Genomic DNA, 25,341 nt, shown 5'->3' with positions numbered 1-25,341 from the left:
ACTTGTGGATCTCCTTATATCCGGTTGCAGCTGTGGCTGGTGTATTCTGGAAAAATTTCCTACCCCTTGGTTTCGAGTGTGGTCCTGAAAAATCTTCATTCATTCTCAAAATCTTCAATCTTCACCCTTGCCCTTAGCCCTACACCTTCAAGCTCAAGAGAATTGGGACACCCCTAATCATTGGTGGGAGTGCGCAAAACAAGGGGTAGAGGTAAGGGGAAGGGCCAAGGGGTAGAATTGGGATTGGGCCTTGGTGTCTCCATTCTGGACAAGAGTTATTCAGAACCTTGAGAAATGGCTGGGACAACCTTAACCTTATTCCCCAAGAGTTTGTCTTCTTGGTGATACATCCACTCTACGGAAGGGGATATCTAAAGCACGGGCTGGGCTAGTCGTGGCAGGTTGTATTATGGCTGTGAGACTGGTGCTGCGAAATTGGAAGAGCTCAGATACTCCCTCTTTTAACGATTGGATTGAGCTGATGACTTCTACTGCATCGCATGAACGTATATTGGCAAGACTTCAGGACTCCACCCGTACTTTCAGTCAGAAATGGGGTATCTTTTTACAGTATTTGGAGAGCATGTAAAAGAAAAATTCAACATGGGCTCATTCTGAAAATGTAGCTCTACAGACGTTTCTGGAGAGCGTGAATTATGTAGCCAGAGGTACATATGGCTGCATTTAATTTTTTAAATGAACGCTACAGGGCGGTATGACACCGTTCCTTTTCTCGCTTACCAGCTGACCGCTTAGCTCCATATGGACGGCTTGGACTTGAGACGCAGAGAGGAGATGACCATGACGATGGGGTTCGAGTCCGATGAAGAACGGTTTCCAGAAAGCAGGTAAGACAAAAACAGAATCCAAAAAATAAAATAAACAAGTAAATAACAGGGTGAGAATGTGGTAAAATCTGAAAACATGGTAAAAATCAGACGAGGGCTTTTCTTTTTTCTGGATTGCTTTTGATATGTGTTGGTTGGGTTTAGGGAAGTGGGTGGGCGGATCAATCAATAAAATTGGTTGGGTTTAGGGAAAGGGGAGGGTGGGTCAGTCGATCGGTCAGTCAGTCAGTCATTCAATCAAGCAGTCAGTCGACAGTGGCCCTTTGGTGGGTTTACACCAAGCGGCAACCTCCCGCTCTCCCTCGGGAAGCCAATACAGAAGTAACTGAAACTGCAATTCATCAAAATTCCGCTAGTCCTGGCTCCATAAGTTAGAATGGCCAACTCTACAGCAGAAAAAAAGGTGTTTACAGCCTGGTACAAAGAACGATTTTGGTTCATATAGCTATTATTACCCTCCATGACAACTGTGAGGGGGGTGAATTTTTTTATAACTCATCCATTTCCTTTATATTAGGTTATTTTAAGTTTGCATAATTAAGGGCGTGGCCACTTGAGTGACAGCTAGGTCTCGCTGGTCGCCGTCACTTCACCTCAGCTGAATCCGGCAGATTAGCCACTGATCTCGGCATATTCCTCGTATTTTTGTTTTGTTTTATGTGGCTTTACACAGTCAGCTGCCTTTTGGACTTATTTCTTACAATTATCAGATGATATGGGATGCTGTGTGCACTTAATTGTGCTCACAAACCATTCATGTGGCCTCGTTTCCCATGTGAGTAAAGTTATATACTTGTATACCATCTCTATAAATGTATTTGTTTTATTTAAGATCATTTATCATTAATATTTTTCTTTAGACCCGTAAAGCACTCCAGAATGTGACAGATTGATTAGCTTTAGGCTCTAGAACAGTCATCTGAAGCGTTGTCATACAGTGTTGTGCTGGATTTTATCAGTAGTCCTGCATTTACTAACACAGACTATATCTGAAGTGGTTGGAAGTAATTCGCGTTTTCCTCCTGTAGAAAAACGTCATAAGAGCAATGTTTAGTGGCTCAATGTATTACTACAGTGTTTTTGAAAGTCTAAACACTTCACTGATATAGTGTACAGCCAAGCACATTTGGTCAGAACACAAACGAGTCGCAGGTAATAAAGTATCAAGCGTTTCTCCCAAAGTAAAGTCTGTCTGCCAGGTCTAAGCAAGCTCTGCCCACTCTCCGCCTCTTTGCCCTTGTTTGGTATCCGCCGTGGGTGCGATGACGCGCGAACAAAATGGCGACTGTTGGCCGCGCCTACTTGTGGCTTCTTTTGCGCTCTTCAGAAACCTATGGGTGACGTCACGGATACTCCGTCCATATATTTTACAGTCTATGGTTTACACGAGAACAGCAGGCGCGAATAGCACTCGCGAGAGAAATTTGAGATCTTAAAAAGCATACACAGCGACCTCTGGTGGATTCGCGAAAACAAAACTGCAGAAAAACGTGCCGCCGGGACATATTTCACGGTCTCCAGAAACCTATGTAGAGGTACGTTTTCAGAATGAGCCTGGGTTGGAAAAACTGAAGGGTTGTCATTTTGGCTGTCTGTTGTATCATAACTTTTTATTTAATATTTATGTTATGATTGTTGTTTTGTTATTATTTTTATTATAATTTTTTTAAATTATTTTCCTGAATGTTGATTTTGTATTGTGAATTTTATGTTGTGTGGCGTATATAAGTTCAGAATTAAATAGTTCAATGACAAAAAAAATCGAAGTGTTTCAGCAGTGTTTTTATTAAGTGTGATTAAAAAACTACAATTAAACCATTTTTACTATTAAAGGCACACACTGTTGTCATACGAGTGTGTCTAAACCCTTTATGAAAGTGATTTTTACATAATAGTTTCCCTTCAAACACTGACCATATGGAGATATTAAAGAGAAATAATACTGGAGATATCAAAAAATAATTATGCCAATGTTAAATCTGCTAAAATTTAAACAGAAACCATGTCCCCAATGAAACCTCTTACATCCAGGACAGTGCTATCCTAAAAAAAGTTATCAAAAATGTTTTTATTATTTAAATGTAGATGAAAAAAAAATAAAATTTTTATAAAAATTTGTTATAAAATTTAATGTTACTTTACCCCCTGTGCAAACTGAAATATTTAATTTTTAACTTGATAGATATACACTTTCTGAACTGAAATAAAGCTTCATTCATTCATTCATTCATTCATTCATTTTCTTTTCGGCTTAGTCCCTTTATTAATCAGGGGTCACCACAGCGGAATGAACCGCCAACATATGCAGCATATGCTTTAGGCATACCCTTACAGCTGCAATCCATCACTGGGTATCATCCATACACTTCTGCATTCACGCAGATACACTACGGCCAATTTAGTTTGTTTAATTCCCCTATAGCTCATGTGTTTGGACTGTGGGGGAAACCAGAGCACCCGAAGGAAACCCACGCCAACACGGGGAGAACATGCAAACTGCTCATAGAAATGCCAACTGACACAGCCAGGGCTCAAACCAGCGACCTTCTTGCTGTGAGGCGATTTTTCTACCCACTGCGCCACCGTGATGCCCGAAATAAATCTTCACTTAAATATATTAAAAAGAATAAACAATATCTGTATCTGTGTTTGTTTGTTTATTATGCATTTAGAAGAGTTAAATATGGCTTGTTCTACAGCTAGCCATATTTTAATTAAATATCATATCTGTTATTTATAATATTATTATTATTTAGTAATATTTATTTACTTTTAGGTTTTATTTTTAATTTAATTTAATTTTTTTAATTATACATGAATCCAAATAAATAGTTTTAGATTCTTATTTATATTTATTTTCAGTAGTTTAATCTTATTTCAGTTTTATTCATTTTAATACTTTGACTTATTTGATGATAGTTTTTGTTTAGTTCTTATTTAGATTTTGTGTGTTTTCTGTCGAGTTTTTATGCATTTTGATGTTGGTACAGCAGTCATGTATATCTGGATTTTTGTAGGAATTCAGCATTAATCAAATATTATATATTTCTCAGAACTGTGGCACCGTTCACAGATGTGATCTGACTCTTGGCTGGCCTTGAACTGAAGTTTTCTACATCAGCGTTCATTCATCATCACAAACGCGCTGAATGTTTAGTCCTGTTTTAAAGGATATGACGTCATTTGTTGCTCCAAAACACTTGAGTAGTGTGTATGGTGAATCTATGTGTGTAAACATTTGATTTAAAGGGACAGTTCACCCAAAAATGAACATTTACTCATCATTTACTCACACTCACCCATGTTTATCAACGCAAGATTAAAACAATAGAGCTGGACAAATTTTAATCGTCATAAAATACATCTAAAATGAAGTTTTTTTTATATATATATGTGTGTGTATATATTAATTGCCTCATATACAAACACACACATATACACACACACTTATGTATATATATATATATATATATATATATATATATATATATATATATATATATATATATATATATATATATATGCTATATGCTATATGCATGCATGTGTGTATTTATATATACATAATAAATACAGAACACACATATAAATACAATACAAACACATTTCTCATGTAATAAACAACCTTTATTTTGAATGAGATTAATCGCGATACATTTTTGCTATGCACTAATTTACACTAAATCACATGACTTTTTTAATGCGCATGCTGGAATTTATTTAGTAGTGGAAGTTTATGTGCATTATTCTTGTCAAATAAAGCGTTTATTCTACTCAGTTGTGTTCATAAGTTTTATTTATGCGCATTCAAAAATATTTGCACATCTTGGAGTTTCCGTTTAAGCATTTCCAAAATGCAAATAAAAATAGGAGTATGGAAATGTGGCTTTCAATTGTAGAGGAAAATTGGAAGACAATGGCTGTTTTTACCAACATTCTTCAAAATATCTTTTTTAGTTGTTCAACAGAAGAAAGAAAATCAGAAAGATTGAAATGATGGCTGAATTTTCATTTTTGGTGAACAGTCCCTTTAAATATTTACCCTGCTCTCTCTCTCTCTCTCTCTCTCTCTCTTTCTCCCCAACCCCCACCCCACCCCCCCACCTCTCCCTCTTTCTCTCTCTCTCTACAGGGCCAGAAACACACATTCCTGAACACAGAAGGGTTGCGTTTGCCCACAGCAGGTCCCAGATCTGCTCTTTTCTGACCTCACTTTCCCTCAGCAGATGTGGAGAGATGAGAGTCCAGAGACCCGGCCCACTGCCGGACCCCAGAGACCGGGAAATCCCTCTGCTCTGGGCGGGACTGAAAACGTACAGCCGCTTCAACCATAACTCAACAGAATATAAAAATAAATAAATAAAAAGTGTTTCGCAAGTTGAACTGACCCTCATAAAGCATTTAGGTCTTTTAGATCTAATAAAAAAAGAACCAAACTTTTGCAAATGCTTTTAAACATTCAGTGTGCACGCCATTATTATTGTTAGTTTTGAGAAATATAACCATTTACAACTTTTAATTTCAGCAATTTTAACTAATTTAAGGTGACACGGTGGCTCAGCGGTTAGCTCTGTCGTTAGTTCAATTCTTGGCAGGGTCAGTTGGCACTTCTGTGTGGAGTTTGCATGTTCTCCTCATGTTGGCGTGGGTTTCCTCCAGGTGCTCTGGTTTCCCCCACAGTCGGAACACATAGGTGAATTGAATGAACTTAATTGGCTGTAGTGTATGAGAGTGTGTGTGAATGGATGTATGGTGTGTGTTTTCCAGTACTGGGTTGCAACTGGAATGGCATTCACTGTGTAAAACATATGCTGGATAAGTTGGCGGTTCATTCCACTGTGGTGACTTAGCTGAAGGAAATTAATGCATTTGAATAAATATGGAGCACATTTATTAGTCAAAAATGCTTTTATTATTGACAAATAATCTCTAATTATCGTATTTTTATTGTATTTATCCACACTATGAATTTATGAACCATTGCACCAACATGGCTCTGTAAAGATTTGTAGCATACTTTAGCCTAACAATTGTCATGTATAATTGAAGACAATATATATATAAATATATACACATACACAGTGGTGTGAAAAAGTGTTTGCCCCCTAGTGATTTCTTATTTTTTTGCATTTTTGTCACAGTTTAATGTTGAAGATCATCAAACAGAATACGAAACTACTGTACATAGCCCTGTGTGAAAACGTGTTCAACAATAAACCTAATAACTGGTTGAGCCACAACTTACAAGTCTTTGCCCAATCGTCTATGCAGAATTGTTGTAATTCAGTCACATTGGCGGGTTTTCCAGCATAATCTGCCTTTTTAAGGTCATACCACAGCATTTTAATTGGATGAACCACATGTTTAAGGTCATGCCACAGTATCTCAATTGGATTCAGGTCAGGACTTTGACTAGGCCTCTCCAAAGTCTTCATTTAGTTTTTCTTCCGCCATTCAGAAGTGGACTTGCTGATGTGCTTTGGATCGTTGTCCTGCAACAGAACCCAAGTTCACTTCAGCTTCAGGTCACTAGCAGACGGTGAAGGTTCTCCTTTAGTATATTTTAGTACACAGCAGAATTCAAGCATTCATGCATTTATCACAGCAAGTCTTCCAGGTCCTGAAGCAGCAAAAGAGCCCCAGACCATTACACTACCACCGCCAGATTTTACTGTTGGTATGATGATCTTTTTTCTGAAATGCTGCGTTACTTTTTTGCCACACATAATAACATTGAACTTATGTCTCATCAGTCCAGAGAGTATTTTCCCAAAGACGATCCAGTTCATGATTTCTGGCAAATCTGAGACGAGGCTTTGTTATTTTTGATCGGCACTTGGACTGCAGCTCTACACAAGACATTTGACCATAGGAGAAATCGTGGTGCCCAACTGAGCCTGGTTTCTCTCAAGGTTTTTTGCTTCACTTTCGCCAATTGGTGAAGTTTTTTCCTCGCCGCTGTCATCACTGGCTTGCATAGTTCGGGATCTGTAGAGCTGTGCATCGTTGGTTTTGCTCCAGTATTTGGACTCTCAGGAGTGAATATTAAACCACACTGAACTGAGCTCAACTAAACTGAACTTAAACACTACAAACTGAACTACACTGTTCCTATTTACAATGATCTTTTATGTAAAGCTGCTTTGACACAATCTACACAAAAAAAAATATTCAAAGATGATTCCTTGGATTTACTAACATTTTTTACGTTAAGTGGTTGTAAACAATTTATTTAGGCTGAATTTAAACAAACAAATTAAGTTGAACATTACTGAATTTAATTTGTTTGTTTAAATTCAACACAAATAAATTGTTTGCAACAGTTTTGGATGCAACACTTTTTTCAGTGTACATTGTAAAAGCGCTATACAAATAAAGGTGAATTGAATTGAATTGGCTTCATCTTGGAACTCCGCATCCAAGCATTTTTTTCCCGGCCTATTTATTATGGTGGAGTCATGAACACTTACCTTAACTGAGGCAAGTGTTGGTATTTTCTGAAATGCAGTTTACTTTTACACCACACATAATAGGACACACACCTTCCAAAAAGTTCAACTTATGTCTCGTCAGTGCACAGAGTATTTTCCCAAAGATCTTCGGGATCATGTTTTCTGGCAAATCTGAGACGAGGCTTTGTTATTTTTGATCAGCAGTGGGTTTCATCTTGAAACTCTGCATCCAAGCATTTTTTTCCAGCCTATTTCTTATAGTGGAGTCATGAACACTCACCTTACCTAAGGCAAGTGAGGCAAGTGTTGGTATGGTGGTATTTTCTGAAATGCAGTGTTACTCTTACACCACACATAATAGGACACAAACCTTCCAAAAAGTCCAACTTACGTCTTGTCAGTCCACAGAGTATTTTCTCAAAGATCTTCGGGATCAAAAAGATGTTTTCTGGCAAATCTGAGAAGAGGCTTTGTTATTTTTGATTAGCAGTGGGTTCATCTTGGTACTCGGCCATGCAAACCATTTTCCCAGCCTATTTCTTATGGTGGAGTCATGAACATTCACCTTAACTGAGGTAAGTAAGGCAGTTCTTTGGATGTTGTTGTGAGGTCTTTTGTGACCTCTTGGATGAGTTGTAGCATGTTGTTTGCCATTTGTAGATAATGACTGACTTTCCTAATTAACCAAATATGCCTAATTGACCTAATTAACCTACTTAAGCTGCGGTCACACTTGACTTTTCCTCCCATAGACTTCCATTCATATGCACGCGAAATGCGTCAGACCGGAAACGCAAGGTCATGCGTCAGGTTTCGCATGTTGTTGCGGTACAAAGTTCAAGCTTGGTGAACTCTGACCTGCAAAATCGCATCACTTGACTGCGTGAGACCAATCGAGGATCAAAACATGACCTCTCTGGACAGAAATTTAAAACATGGAGGATCACTCGCTTTTTTAATGTCTAATCATCTTGTTTAACCCCGCCCATTTTCGCAGTGCCGTACGACAGAATTTCGCCACACAAACTCCAGTGTGACCGCAGCTTTAAACCTTCAAATGTCACTTTAAGCTGAATAGTATCTTGCAAAATAACTAGTACAATATTATATACAGTCATCATGGCGAAGATAAAAGAATTCAGTCATCAAAACTATTGTTTAATGTGCTGAAAAAATCTGCGCATGGGAAATACTAAGATTTAATAAGAATAACAAAGTCACAGGATGCCTAATAATTTTGTCTTCAGGTTTAAATGTAGCTTAATTGTCATGAAATTAATGTTACAATGCAAACGGTTCTTCAGATATGCTCTTGTCTAATTCTATGGGAAAAATATTATCTATTTTTCATATAAAGTCTGACCAGAACATGCTTTTAGTGAGTTTCTCTGAGTAATCGAGGCCTGTAGGCGTGTATAAATCCAGACCGTCCATATTTTATAGAAAACACACACTGTAATCTGAAGAGTCCTGTGTGTGTGTGTTCGTCCACAGCTGCTCTTCTCTATTCATTTCCATCTCCAGTTATTCACGATGTTCTCTTGAATTAAAGCCTCTAATGAACACATGACGGTTTATTTGATAACTTCCTCCATAAACCTGCAAGAATGGACAAAAATGATTCAATAGAGCTTCATTTTTCTCTAAGAATCACATTAGTGACTCACTGAAATCTGTGAATTATTAATGACTAAGACGAGAAGATAATCCATAAGCAGAATGACACACAAATGCCAAGCGATGGATGTGATGGAAACGTGGCTGCGGATGAGCTTGTTGTCAGACAGTTTTCCAGACGCACCCAACAGGAAGTCCATTCTGCTGCTTTATGTATGAAAAGGCCTCTCTCTGAATTATGAATGTGCGTAACGCTGCATGCTCTTCATCTGATTGGAGAAGAAATATGTGCGGATGTAAATACTTTATGAAAGCGCGCTGCATATTCCTATTGACCACTTTAACAACAATACAGCATGTGCTTCGCTTGACTTACAAGGGTTATTATTTCATCTAGAACAACAGAATCAATAGCTGTCGGTTTCTGAAAGACTGTACACAGTATTCACGGACAGAGATAATGCAGGGGAGGTCTTTTACGCTGGAGGAATTGCAGTGCTTTTTAAATGTATTAACTCTGTATTAAGAATAGTTGTAGGCTGGGGGAAATTGCATTGCTTGGTTGTTTTGACCTAGGGTTGGGTCAAATATGGACAAACAAAACCATTGTACCAAATGTACACAAAAATTGCTGGGTTGTTTTAACTGAGCATTGGGTCAAATATGGACTAACCCAATGTTCATTCATTCATTCATTCGATTTCTTTCGACTTAGTTTCTCTATTTCAGAGGTCGCCACAGTGGAATGAACTACCAACTATTCCAACATATGCTTTTTTTTGCAGATGATGCCCTTCCAGCACCAACCCAGTACTGGGAAACACCCATACACACTCATAAATAAAATTTTATTTATGTTTTTTTTAACCCAGCTTTGCGGTTTGTTCATATGTGACCCAACACTGGGTTAAAACAGCTAAATATTTTTTTAAACTGACATTGTCCATATTTGACCCAATATTGCGTTAAATCAACCCAAGATTTTTAGTGTATTTTATATTTATTTGGAAAAATTAACCCAATCTTGGGTTAAATAATCCCAGATTTTTTAAAAGTGTGATTTAAATTTAATTGGAAAAACATAGCCCAATGTTGGATTAAATCAACCCAACATTTTTAAAACACAATTTAAATTAATTTGGATAAATTAACCCAATGTTGGGTAAAATAAACCCAGCATTTTTACAGAGTAATTTAAATTTAATTGGAAAGATTAACCCAATGTAGGGTTAAATCAACCCAGCACTTGTAGAGTGTAATTTACTTTTAATTGGAAAAAATAACCCAATGTTGATGTAAATCAACCAAGCACTTTCTAGAAAGTAATTTAATTTAATTGGAAAAAATTAACTTGGATTAAATCAACCCAGAATTTTATTGGAAAAAAAATATTGCAAAAAATAACCCAATGTTGGATTAAATAAACTCAACATTTTTTTGAATATATATTATTTTAAAATATGCCTACATCATAATTCAATATTTCTTCAAAGCATGGACCCATATACTCATCACAGATGTCTAGCCCAAATGTAGTACATCCACTGACCTCAGAACAGCTCTTACTGGCAGTATCATAACAGTGAGTCAACATTTTATGAATCGATTCTTCTGAACTGATTCAGAACTGAAGAAATAAGCGGACTTACAGTAAAAAAGCTGGAACCATAAATAATAAATCGGAATTAAATTAATATTAATTGAAAATTAAGAATCAAAAGCATAGAAAGAACCAATGTTGTTTAATTAAAATAATGCATTATTATCATGATCTAGTTTTTGAAGCAGTTCATACATGATTCACACATTTCAAAGCAGAAAAATTCATACCATCTATCTATCTATCTATCTATCTATCTATCTATCTATCTATCTATCTATCTATCTATCTATCTATCTATCTATCTATCTATCTATCTAATCTGAATCAGTGAGTCGATTCATTTAAACAGCGAACTCGATTCGCAAAGATGAATCAAACCTTTCCACGCTACTATGGCGAAGGCCGCAGTGTGTCCCCGTAGTAGGGTGTATGAGTCCCGCCCCGCGCCCGCCTCAGTGCAGCAGCTGACGGGGAGGGCGGCAGTGCGCAGCGGTCACTCCCAGCGCAGTGTGTCCTGCCTCTCTCACGCTGCGGACTCCAAACGCGGGCAACTTTAGCACGTTTTCTGTAATCGGTAAGTACAAACAAATCATTTCTTTCATCGCCAAGCGTCTTAGTAGCATCACACGAGCTGAAATGCGCTCGCCCGCATCGCGTTTGCCGCAATAATAACACTGTTTTTCCCTTGAATATACGTGGGTGGTGATGGAGTCCAAATGAGAGGAGTTTGCGTCAATGATATAAATCCAGGTGCATTTAATGCTGATCCAGATTTAGGGGCCTGAGGGCTTTTACATCATTATTTAATATGCTGTGTGTTATGTGCAATCCAGGATTGAGGTTAGATTGTGTTATATGTTCGTAATCAATAACGGGAATCATAGATGCGAGCTGTGGAATAACGGTACAGTAAGATATGGATGCAAACAGGCGTGGTCAGATCCTCAAGCTGGAGTTTTGCCTTTTCCAAAGCGCATATGTGTGTTTGCATAACCGATGGTTACTGTAACCAGTGTATTGTTGTGATTTGGCAGGTTCTGACGCGATAACTCGCAGTCTACCGATATAATTGCGTAAATCTGGAACGTTAGTTTCAGTGACCTGAAATGGATTTTGATCCGATGCCCATCATCTCCACTGCGGAACTGCAAAGAGAAATCACCATTTCACACGTTAATGTTGCCTGAAAGCACCGCAGCGGGTTACTTTTATCCTTCAGTCGTTTTCTCACGGGTTTGCGTTTTTACACTTCAGGCGTCGCGCATTTGCGTCTCCTAATCAATGACTTTCAGAGGCTATCTGTGATTTTACTGCGTTTGTAGATGCAAATGTTGATTTACGATGGTTATACAGTGTTTATTCGTCATGCTGCAGCACAAATGCGGCCTTTGCGTGGCCGAGTGCGCGCAAATGGCTGTAAATAAATAAAATATAGGCTATGTGCGCCGGACTGCCGCGTTCACGCGCTGGACACATTAGCGCTTAATGGAAACCATGAGACTAGTGCAGCAAAACATTGGACATGATGTCATAATGGCACGCACGCAACGCAACGCAAGTGTCCGTGATGTCATAAAAGCATGCATGCAACGCAAAACATCCCGCGTCGCGCCAACTGCACTTAAGTGTGCTTGTGGATAAAGCTTTCAGATTGTGTTTGCATGACCTCATTGCATTGCAGGACTCAACAAGTGGCTTAAATTGCATTTCAAATTAATTCAAAAGCAGAATTGTGTGATATAAATGTAGATTTCTAAGATATTAATATAGAGTTGTAAGATATAAACTTAGACACTTATAAGAGTGAAATTATAAGAGATATAACTTAGAAAATAATGACCTAGACTTTTGAGGAAATATTTATTATTTTGTGATAATAACTTAGAATTCTGAGAAAATAATTAGAATTCTGGAATATTAATTAGGGGTTCTGGGGTAACATTTAAAATTCTGAAATATTAATTTAGAATTCTCACAAAATATTTAGAATTCTTTGATATTAACTGGATTACTAGACCGTAATTAGAATTCTGTAATAATTTAGAATTCTGAAAAAATATTTAGAAATCTGGAATGCTAATTGAGAATTCTGAGAAAATATTAACAATGATTTCATATTAATTTAGAATTCTGACACAATATTTCGAATTCTGGAATATTAATTTGGAATTCTGAGAAAATATTTAGAACTCTGGGGGAATTAACTTAGAATTCTGACACAATATTTTGTATTCTAGAATATTAATTAGGGGTTCTGAGGTAATATTTAAAATTCTGAAATATTCATTTGGAATTCTTACAAAATGTTTAGAATTCTGCGATATTAACTTAGAATTCCGAGAAAATATTATAATTCTGGAATGTTTATTCGAGCAAAATATTTAGATTTTTTTATATTAACTCAGAATTCTGAGGCAATATTTAGAATTCTGGAATATTAATTTGGAATTCTGAGAAAATATTTAGAAACCTAAATATTGCAACGCAACACAAGTGTCCGTGATGTCATGAAAGCATGCATGCAATGCAAAACATCCCGCGTCGCCAACTGCACTTAAGTGTGCATGTGGATAAAGCTTTCAGATTGTGTTTGCATGACCTCATTGCATTGCAGGACTCAGCAAGTGGGATAAATTCTATTTCAAATTAATTTAAACACACTTGTGTGGAAACAATGTGTAAATATAAAAGCTTCTAATAGTCAAACTTGATTAATTTAATTTATTATAATAACACTTGGTAAAAACAGTCGGCAGAAACACTTTGATTAACATTCTCCCTTTGTAGGCGTCATCATAGGTGGAAAGTCCCACCCATTAGTGACCATCTCTCTGTAATTAGCATAGGAAGTTGTTTTTGAATCTGCCACTATGCTGACACACAGGCATTTGTAGCCCCGCCCTCTTTTAAAACCAAAATGGCATAATTACAATCAAAGCCTAAAAGGGTCAGTTACAAAGAGTTATATAACTTTATTTGTGTGGTATTTTGAGTCGAAGCTTCGCATACACACTTTATGTACATCAGCGATTTTGCATATTGTTTAAAAGGGGCATAATAGGTCTCCTTTAAAGCAGGGAAAATCTACCAGTGCATTGAATTCTGACTTTCTCATGCTATGCACAATGTAAATATACTGCAAGCGCAGCTCAAATGCCCTACTTAGCCTGGTGCCATGCCGTCCCCATAGTGCTGTTGTCTCCCTCGGCAACATTCACCAGAGATGGCGAGCGGTGCTTTGTGTATCCCGACAGCAGGTTGCTTCACTGGTGTAATGGTGAGGGGATTCAGAGGTGCTAAAGAAGACCGGAAAACTTGCAGATTCGCTGGAATTCAAAGCAGCTCCAGATGGTTCTGTTGCACCCTGGAGTGATGCCGCTCGCATATTCCTTTTGTTTTTACACTAGAGCCACACCTACTGGATGTTTAAACTATTATCCCTGACACAGTTAGATGACGTGGATGTGTAATCACGTCTTTCTGAAGCACTTCTATGCATGTCAACTCTGAAAATGGGAGTTTTTAAAGCATTTGCTAGTCTTTCGGTGAATTTCCATGCTCCGATTCATGGATTTTATTGGTGTGAATGAGAATTGTGTGAAACTATTTCTCATTTAAGCTTGAAAACGTATGAGCATTCTCTGTGTTGGTGTGAAATGATGCTTCATGTTGGTTTTCGGACGACAAACTCATTCTCATTTGATCTCTAATTAATATTTACCCTTTCTCTTTGACATTTTGGCACATGATTGAGTGGGCTTGATTGGTAAAAGCTTTGGTTCTGGTTGAGCTTTGAGAGGATTTGGCAGCTTTTCTGAGTGGAGTGGCATTTAAGATCTTGGCACAGAAAATGTTCTGCATTGGCTTTTTTTTTTCCTTCAGCTTTATGCACAAGAAGGCTTCTTCTGTTTGCTGAACAACTATAGCAGTGCAGTTTGGCATTAAAGATGCTTTGGGTCTCCATTTCATGTGTTGTTTTGTGTCGGACCATAATTCATAATGCAACATGAGTCTGCATTGCTGTAAGGAGCATAATTGTAGGCGTTGTCTTGCACTGGGATCCACATGCTCGATTTGCATTGAGACGACGTGAGCTGATTAGTTTTTACAAATTTAAGTGGGTTGAACATAAATCTATTAAGTTGTCCTGTAAAATACCTTAAGGATTGTGTTGTTTCAGGTCATTTTAAATAAGTAGTTTGAACAAACAGCAAACAGGTTTTCTCTGAGGTCAACAAAAGCTTGAAGGATATCTCACTGAAGCAATATTAATGTATATATTTTGACGCACTTATAATATGTTGCTTGACATTTGTGCTCACCAGACAGTGACTACGTTTACATGGACATCAGTAATCAAATTATTTGACTTAATCTTATTAAGACAACAATATGATGTGTTTACATGAGTAAACATTCCTTTCATGATCCCGTTTTACATGTTATATCACATAATACGATTAACGTCATTGCGTCACCGCGCTATCCACGTATCCTCGGGAGTTTCATGTAATTTCGGGTGTTTAATTTTTAGTTTGTCGACTTTAACTGCAGTTTGGCTCTTGCACTTTAATTCAGGAACGTTTCATGCATGCCCCCCTGACAAATGAGAGATTGGATGTGGGGAACTGCTGGAAGAGTGTAGTTTTAATGGAATTTTATGTCGTACGCTGAATGGGAGACAAAAACCTCCGCATTTCGCGATACAGGTGTCTGTGGTCTTCACTGACTCCATAGGTGCAGATAATAGTGTCAGACAGCCGTGTGTGTATAGACTATCCTGTCGCAAAACACTGCGAAATGTCCTACATGACGGTAATAGTTTGATTAAGGTGTTTGTACTGCACTTCAGTAATGCGACTAAAATCTGCATACTCCATATGTCCTGATTCAATTTCTCTTTAGTTCGATTATGACCTTAATCAAATTAAATTAATCAAATATCGCTGTTTACATGGTAGACTCTTAATCAGAGTATTGTCTTAATCATATTAAAATCGAATTATTGGTGTCCATGTAAACGTACTCAGTGCCAGAACTATGGAAGATTGTTTTTATGATGGAATAATGGATCTTAATTGATGGTTTAGTTTTTTAACTTGCAGTTTTCAGATTTGTAAACTCTGCATTGGTTTTCTGTGAGATATAGCTGTTAGAAATCTGAAATATAGACTTATATCTTTGATCAAGAGAATCTGAACTGTGTGATAGAAAAGTCGAATTGTCAGATATACTGTAAATATAGAGTTGTAAGTTATTTAGTTAGACTTCTGAAGTGTAAAATTCTGAGATATACCTTAGAAGTCTGGCATATTGACCTAGACTTTTGAGGAAATATTTAGTGTTCTGTGATATTAACTTACAATTCTGAGACAATATTTGGAGTTCTGGAATGTTTATTGGAGTTCTGAGAAACTGAGAATTCTGACACAATATTTAGAATTCTGGAATATTAATCTGGAATTCTGCACAAATATTTAGAATTCTGGAATATTAATCTGGAATTCTGACACAATATTTAGAATTCTGGAATATTAATTTGGAATTCTGCACAAATATTTAGAATTTTTTGATACTGACTTGGAATTCTGAGACAATATTTGGAATTCTGGAATGTTTATTGGAGTTCTGAGAAAATATTTACAATTAATACATGTTAACTGAGAATATGACACAATATTTAGAATTCTGGAATATTAATTTGGAATTCTGAGAAAATATTTAGAACTCTGGGATATTAACTTAGAATTCTTAGACAATATTTCGAATTCTTTGAAATGAACTTAGAATTCCGACACAATATTTTGAATTCTAGAATATTAATTAGGAGTTCTGAGGTAATATTTTGAATTCTGGAGTATTCATTTAGAATTCTGTCGGTTCATTCCGCTGTGGTGACCCCGGATTAATAAAGGGACTAAACCGAAAAGAAAATGAATGAATGAATAATTTAGAATTCTCAAAAATATTTAGAATTTTTTGATATTAACTTAATTCTAATATTAGAATTCTGTAACAATAATTTGGAATTCTGAGACAATATTTAGAATTCCTGGATATTAAACTTGAATTCCAAGAAAATATCATAATTCAGGAATGTTAATTAGCATTTCTTATATTTTGAATCCCTGATATTAACTTCATTTCCTGACAGTAATTAGAATTCTGTAGTATTAACTTGGATTTCTCAGAGAATAAGTAGAATTCTGGGATATTAGTTTGGAATTCTGCAAAAATATTTAGAATTCTGCAATTTCAGTTTAGGATTGTGAGATATTAATTAATATTTAGAATTGTGGGAAATTCATTTGGAGTTCAGAGAAAATATTTAGAATTCTGGAATATAAATTTTGAATTCTGAGACCATGTTTAGAATTCTGGAATATTCATTTGAAATATTTAGTAAATATTTTGAATTGTGGAGTTTGGAAGTATATTTAGAATTCTGAAATATTTTTATTTATTATTCTGGGATATTCATTTGGAGTTCTGAAAAAATATTTTGAATTCTGGAATATTAATTAGGAGATCTGAGTTAATATTTAGAATTCTGGGGTATTAACGTAGAATTCCGAGAAAATATTATAATTCTGGAATATTTATTTGGAGTTCTCACAAAATATTTAGAATTCTTTTATATTAACTTAGAATTCTGAAAAAGTATTTTGGGTTCTGGGATATTTGTTTGGAATTCTGCAAAAAATATTTAGAAATCTGAAATATCAATTTAGGATTCTGGGATATTAACTAGGAATTTTTAGAAAATATTTAGAATTGTGGGATATTCTTTTGGAGTTCTGAGACAATGTTTAGAGTTCTGGAATATTAATTTTTGGAATTCTGAGAAAATATTTAGAATCCTGGAATATTAATTTGGAATTCCTACACAATAATTAGAATTCTGTAATAATAATTTGGAATTCTCACAATATTTAGAATTCTTTGATATTAACTTAGAATTCTGAGACAATATTTCAACTTTTGGAATATAAATCAGGAGTTCTGAGGTAATATTTAGAATTCTGGGATGTTAACTTAGAATTTTGCCACAAAATTTCAAATTCTGGAATATTCATTTAGAATTCTGACTAAATATTTAACATTTTTGATGTTAACTTAGAATTATGACAAAATATTTCGATTTCTGAGATATTAACTTATGATTCTAAAACAGTATTTAGAATTCTGAAGTATTAGCTTAGAATTCTAAGACAATATAAGATAATATAAGATAATATAATTTGGAATTGCTAGGTAATATTTATAATTCTTGGATATAAAATTACTGGATTATTTAACTGGACATTAACTGGTTATTAATTATGACACAATATTTCAAATTCGGAAATATTAATTTGGAATTCTGAGAAAATATTTAGAACTCTTTGATATTAACTTAGAATTAGGACACAATATTTCAAATTCTGGAATATTAATTAGGAGTTCTGAGGTAATATTTAGAATTGTGGGATGTTAACTTAGAATTCCGAGACAATATTTAGAATTCTAGAATATTAATTTGTAATTCTGAGAAAATTTTTATAATTATTGGATATTAAATTACAGGATTATTTTACTGGGTATTAACTGGATATCCAAATGTTATCTGGTGTTAATTCCGACACAATATTTCAAATTCTGAAATATATACCTATAATATTTAAAATATTAATGTGGTCAATGAATTTGCGTCAAAATCAAAATATTAAAAACCTTAAAGAAAATTTAAAGCTAAAATAATTGCATTTTATTTTTTAATTTACCGTTTATAATTTATTTTGCAGCAATTTATTTATATTAGGTTCTAATTTTCCTTAGCGTCAGTGTGCTCTTTGTAGGGGCCACCCATAGGGAGCATGTGTCCCTCACCTGTTGTCCATTGTGATGACAGCTGCTAAAACCTCCAGCTCCTCCAGTCTTTAACACACACACACACAGAGTGGTAAACATCCAACCCACACCACCTGTCCTACTGTTACACGGTCTGTGCTGTCGCCTTACAACAGGTATCACTTTATAAAAAGACAACTGGGGATGTTGTGTCGCCTCACGCTTGAGTGGAAGCTGCATTTTGTTGGGAAGTTTCAGAGGGAAACTGCTGTTGTTATTGGACATGAAAACCAACATGAAGGAAATATCGGCAGAATTTCACTGTTTATTTTGACTGCAAATGGAGTTTTCAATCAAGTGCAGAAAAGAGCTCAGGATTTGATTAATGCATGTTTTTAGGAACATATGAACACATGTTTCATGATAAGATCATATAATCACTCAAACTTTAATGCACTAATGTTAAATAAGCAGTTCTGTGAGATGCAAATCAAGGTTTCGTTACTCAAACAGGCCAGAAACACACTCATGCAAACACACTCATACAGATGTGGATGATTGAAAATTCACTGCAACAGCTCGGTTACACTGTACAGACTTCACAGACTTCATTTTTTTCCCAGATTTGTATCTTGGAATTTTAAATCTCAGAATTCCGAGGGATTTTTTTTTTTCACAGTTTTAAGTTTATCCCTATTTATTCTAAATATTTTCTCAGAATTCTTAGTTAATATCACAAAGTTTGGTCAGAAATCCAAATTGATATTCCAGATTCCTAAATATTGTCTCAATTATAAATGAATATTCCAGAATTCTAAATATTCTTTCAATATTTTGTCAGAATTAATAACCAGTAAACATGCATATTCAGTTAATGTCCAGTTAAATACTTGCCAAGAATTACACATATTACCTCAGAACTCCAAATTAATATTCTAGAATTCTAAACATTGTCTCAGAATTCCAAATTAATATTCCATAGTTTGAAATATTGTCTTAGAATTCCAAAATTTATATTCCATAATTCAAATATTGTCTCAGAATTCCAAACTTAATACTCTAGAATTAGAAATATTGTCTCAGAATTCCAAATTAATATTCCATAATTCAAAACATTGTCTCAGAATTCCAAATTAATATTCCATAATTCAAAATATTGTCTCAGAATTCCAAATTAATATTCCATAATTTGAAATATTGTCTTAGAATTCCAAAATTAATACTCCATAATTCAAATATTGTCTCAGAATTCCAAAATTAAAACTCCAGAATTCAAAATATTGTCTCAGAATTCCAAAATGTATATTCCATAATTCAAATATTGTCTCAGAATTCCAAACGTAATACTCTAGAATTCGAAATATTGTCTCAGAATTCCAAATTAATATTCCACAATTCAAAATATTGTCTCAGAATTCCAAATTAATATTCCATAATTTGAAATATTTTCTTAGAATTCCAAAATTAATACTCCAAAATTCGAAATATTGACTTAGAATTCCAAAATTAATACTCCAGAATTCAAAATATTGTCTCAGAATTCTAAATTAATATTCCATAATTCAACTATTGTGTTAGAATTCCAAAATGAATACTCTAGAATTCAAAATATTGTCTCAGAATTCCAAAATTAATATTCCATAATTCGAAATATTGTATCAGAATTGCAAATTATAATTCCAGAATTCGAAATATTGTGTCGAATAAATAACCAGTTAATATATGGATATCCAGTTAATGTCCAGGTATATTATCCAGTAATTTAATATCCAAGAATTATACTTATTTTATATTTATATTATATATTTTATATTTATATCAAATCAAAATAATGTTACATTTCATACGCCACCCTGCCATCAAGTCATAAAATTATAGTATAAAGTCTATATTTTACAGATATTTTCCAAAATGTGATGTACATCTGAGATTAACAGATTATCAAAACAAAAGTGGGGCGGGGTTAAATTCCATCAGTTCCTAGTTCCTCAGCAGTTGATTGGATGATGCAATGTGGGCGTGGCATTAAAGATGGAGGTGGAGCTGAACGTGAGCTTACAGGGGCAGAGTTTAACATTTCACAAGAGAATCTTGCATTTGTCACCAGAGAGAACTGATACTCTGGTTAAACATTACAAGGTCAAATCATCTCTAAAAAATGTAACACACACACACACACACACACACACACACACACACACACACACACACACACACACACACACACAATAATATCTATAACATTCCTTTAGAAATAGATCCTGAAACTAAGGCTCACAGTGTTTCTACAGCTGCTGCTCCTCGGCCTGCCTGCCTGGGATTTAATTTATTTACGCTCTTATTTTTGGGTCTGAGAGCGTCTAATCCAGCGCAGCCAGAGGAACTGAGAGCCATTTGTCTGCCCTGGTTCCTTTGATTGGCGCTGGTTTGCGACCTCAAAGGAAATAAAACTAATTGCAGCGTCCAGTAGTGAGATCTAAACAGCTGTTTGGAAGCAGAGTCTAGGATGAACGCCGCATTTAAAGGGACAGAGCACCCAAATATGAAGGTTTGCTGTTTATTTATTCATCCTCAGGTCATAAATAGTTTTCTGTCCAATAAAAAAGGGTGCCTATTATGCAAAAATAATGTTTACTAAGGGGTTTAACATAATAATGTGGCAGTAGTATGTGAATATAACCAGCTTTAATTCATTAATTGTATTTTTTATAATCACACTTGATATAAACAGTCTGCAGAAACACTTTGATTGACATTCTCCCTTTGCACGTGTCATCAGAGGGGGAAGCCCCGCCCACTAGTGAACATCACTCCCTCATTAGCATATGACATTAGTTCTGTTACTGCCACTTTGCTGACACACATGCATTTGTAGCTCCACCCTCTTTTAAAAAGAGCACAATCTCATTTAAATTTAAAGCGACAGTCACCAAAACAGCACAATAAGGATCAAAGCCTAAAAGGGTCAATTTCAGAGAGCTGTTTGTGTGGTTTTGAGCTGAAACTTCACATACACACACACACTAGTGACATCAGAGACTTATTTAGCATCTTATAGCATTGTTGATCTAATATCCTAGTGATTAAGAGTGCATACGTATAGCATTATGGTGCTCACGGTGACCTGAGTTCGATTCCTGGCTCGAGGTCCTATGCTGATCCTTCCCCTTTCTCTGCTCCCTATGCTTTCCTGTCTGTTCTACACTATCCTATCCCAATAAAAGGTGAGAAATATATATATATATATATATATATATATATATATATATATATATATATATATATATATATATTAAAAGAAGCATTGTTGGAGCCATTTCTTTTATTATTATTATGTTTGGACCGAAGGGGTTAATTAGATTTTATTATTATTAACTTTATGTTTGATAGTTATTGTATATAGTATATTGAGTATTTGCTTTATCGTTTTGATTTTGTGAATGAAGACTTTTATTTTATCAATGCAAATTTGATTTAAAGGTGCAGTAGGTGATCTGCCTAAATGCTAACTGGTTAGCATAATATCTTTCAAATACAACCCCTCCCCTGCCGTCCAAAGCCACGCCCCCTGAAATTGCAAACACGCACATTAAAGATGACCCACTAGATCAGGGATGGGCAAACTCGATCCTGGAGGGCCGGTGTCCCTGCATAGTTTTGCTCCAACCCTAATCAAACACACCTGCTTGTAGCTTTCTAGTGATCTTGAAGACACTAATTAGGGTGTTCAGGTGTGTTTGATTAGTGTTGGAGCAAAACTCTGCAGGGACACTGGCCCTCGAGGATCAAGTTTGCCCATGCCTGCACTAGATTCGCCAGTCAGAAAACTTTATAGTACTTTCTAATACTACAATTCTGACTGAAAAGCTGTATTATATCTAGCAAATTTTCAGTTATGTAGTTAGCAAGCAAAACTTGTCATAGTGTGCAATATGTCATGCATGTTAGGATCGCTGGTCTCACTCTCTCATGCGCTTTGTCCTAAAGCGACTGCTGTATGCTTAGTGTTTGGCCGGCGGCGTGCAGGAATTACACTTATTACTAAGCCATACTTACATACTGTTTCAGACAGAATATTTAAAGTAGCATGGGGAACAATATAGGGAGCGCATCACAGGCTGTCATTAGAAAGACTGGCGAGCGCCGAGCACCCGCAAATTTCTTCCCGATCATAACCCGATTTGTCGGTGAGCTCGTTAACTTTCAAAGCGGGCTCGAATCAGGCTTAAAATCCTGTAGTTTGAACTAGGCTTAACTGAATGGAGTAGGAGCACACAGATCGGTTTTGTTAAATGAGTTGCTAATAAAATTTACGTTTCAAAACTGCCCAAATTTTGTCAACACTCCAATGCTGTTTTTTTACGCGCACAATCAAATTCAAAACCGCCCAATCTGGCAACACTGACCGCCACATGCATAATTGTTCTCCTTTAAAGTCCGTGTGTAATCAAAATGTACAGTGTTTATTTTGCCATAGCTCACATTGTTATTCATGAGGTAAATAATCAAATGCTACAAAAAAAAATCTTGCATCTGCTCTGTGTGTTTGGAGGGCGGAGCTACAAATGCCAGCGCCTGAGTGAGATCATCAGAAGTGGGTGGGGCTTCCCCCTCTGATGACACGTACAAAGGGAGAATGTCAATCAAAGTGTTTCTGCAGACTGTTTATATCAAGTCTGATCATAACAAATAGAATTGATTAACTGTCACCATTATACGCTGGTTATATTCACACACTGCTGCAACACAACTGTGTTTACAGCCCTTATAATAGTGGTTTTTGCATGATAGTTCCCCTTTAATGTTCAACTGAATAAAAGGGCGAGAAAATGAGCAGTAAATCTTCATCTCTTTCTGTAGTTTAGAAACACACCCTGCTCGATTGGACAGAGGCGTGTGTCTGAACATTCTGTGCACACTTAGATCATGTCTCTGTTAAGGGGCATTCCAATAATATTCATTAGAGCCAAATCTCTGAAGAAAAGAGGCGAGTGTAGAAAATGAAAGTGATGGACTGTTTGTATGACTGTACGCTGAATGTGTGTGATGTATGCTTGTTAATGTGTGTGTGAGGGAGGGTGGGTTGTTTTTCTGGTGAATCTCTACTTGTTTTTATATCCTCATGGGGACTTGAATGCACACAGACTCATGGGGACTTGTCTCTGTGGCAACCTAAATTGAGGTATCCACAGGTAAATGTGCTTAAAAATCATTCAGTATGAAGTATATTCATTCATTCATTCATTTTCCTTCAGGTTAGTCCCTTTATTCATCAGGGGTCGCCACAGCGGAATGAACCACCAACTATTCCAGCATGTGTTTAACACAGCGGATGCCCTTCCAGCTGCAACCCAGTACTGGGAAACATCCATACACACTCTTTCACACACACTCAATCATACACTACGGTCAATTTAGTTAATCAATTCCCCTATAGCGCATGTGTTTGGACTGTGGGGGAAACCGGAGCACCTGGAGAAAACCCAGCCAACACTGGGAGAACATGCAAACTCCACACTGAAACACCAACTGACCCAGCCGGGACTTGAACCAGTGACCTTATTGCTGTGAGGCCACAGTGCTAACCACTGAGCCTGGTTTAGGGGAAGACAGAGAATATACAGTCTGAAACATCTTTATGTCTATAAGAGTCCTCAATAAAAGTGGGTTTATTTGTGTGTGTGTGTGTGTGTGTGTGTGTGTCTGTCTGTATGCTGGCAAATATGTATGTGTATACTGTATATGACTGTATGCTGATGTGTGTATGTGTGTGTATATATGCTAGTTTGTGTATGCTGGTAAGTGTTTGCGTGTTGTGTGTCTGTGCATGCCCGCGTGTGTGTATATGACTGTATTCGTGTGTGTGTGTGTGCGTGTGTGTGCGTGTGTGTGCGTGTGCGTGTGTGTGCGTGTGTGTGCGTGTGTGTGCGTGTGTGTGCGTGTGTGTGCGTGTGTGTGCGTGTGTGTGTGTGTGTGTGTGGAGTGTGTGTGTGTGGAGTGTTTGTAGGAAGTGCAGCAGGTCCAGTGGGATTGGGTGAGTCTCCTCCGTAATCTGATCCTGCTGTTCTCCAGTTTGTGTGTGTGTGTGTGTGTGTGTGTGTGTGTGTGTGTGTGTGTGTGTGTGTGTGTGTGTCTGTGTGTGTGTGTGTGTGTGTGTGTGTGTGTGTGTGTGTGTGTGTGTGTGTGTGTGGTGTGTGTGTGTGTGTGTGTGTGTGCGTGCGTGCGTGCGTGTGTGTGTGTGTGTGTGTGTGTGTGTCGACTGATGTGTTGCTGCAGATGAAAACTCTTAAGAACTCTTAATGTGTGTCTTGTGTTGTCCAGAACACTCTTGTCTTCTTCCCAGAAGAAAAGTTTTATTTTTATCAGCATATAAATAGTTTTATTATCATTATTATGATTTTTGTTTCTTTATTTTAGTGACTTTACTTATTTATATTTTACATTTAGTTTTTAGTCATATTAATAGTAGTTAGTGTGACAGATATTTCCAGTTTTAAGATGTACTTCAGAGTTTAACAGATTATCTATATATATATTGTATTTTACTTTAAAATTACAGAAATATTTTAACATGTATATTTTAATCTAAATTACCATAATATATAAAATTAAAAAATAAAATTAATTAAATTATTATTTTTAACTAAATTATAATAAAATTTCTAAAATTAATGAAAAAAAGTTAAATAACCAAAAATGACAAACTAAATTCAAACAGGAAAGCTTTTTTGTCTAAAAGAAAAGAAAAAAAAGAGAAATAAAATAAACAGCAAGAAGGTTGCTGGTTCGAGTCCCGGCTGGGTCAGTTGGAGTGGAGTTTGCATGTTCTCCCTGTGTTGGCGTGGGTCTCCTCCGGGTGCTCCGGTGAATTGGGTAGGCTAAATTGTCCGTAGTGTATGTGTGTGAAAGATTGTGTATGGATGTTTCCCAATGATGGGTCGCAGCTGGAAAGGCATCTGCTGCATAAAGTATATTCTGGATAAGTTGACGG

The 25,341-nt window shown here is 36.1% G+C and overlaps 1 protein-coding gene across 2 annotated transcripts in view; it reads left to right on the top strand.

Annotated features, from left to right (window-relative positions):
• Nucleotides 1-10,992: 10,992 nt before the first annotated feature.
• sptbn1 (spectrin, beta, non-erythrocytic 1) overlaps nucleotides 10,993-25,341 on the top strand; it is a 192,292-nt gene continuing 177,943 nt past the window's right edge. The window contains exon 1 of one of the 2 annotated variants that reach the window (XM_056467682.1): nucleotides 10,993-11,094. The gene's annotated coding sequence lies outside the window, so the exon portion shown is untranslated. The remainder of the gene's footprint in view (nucleotides 11,095-25,341) is intronic. The other variant, XM_056467683.1, reaches the window with a different exon arrangement.

The sequence above is a fragment of the Danio aesculapii genome, chromosome 11 (genome assembly GCF_903798145.1).
Source record: "Danio aesculapii chromosome 11, fDanAes4.1, whole genome shotgun sequence".
NCBI classification, from domain to species: domain Eukaryota; kingdom Metazoa; phylum Chordata; class Actinopteri; order Cypriniformes; family Danionidae; genus Danio; species Danio aesculapii.
Note: the sequence above shows the minus strand (reverse complement) of the source record. Positions and strands in the feature narration are given on the sequence as shown.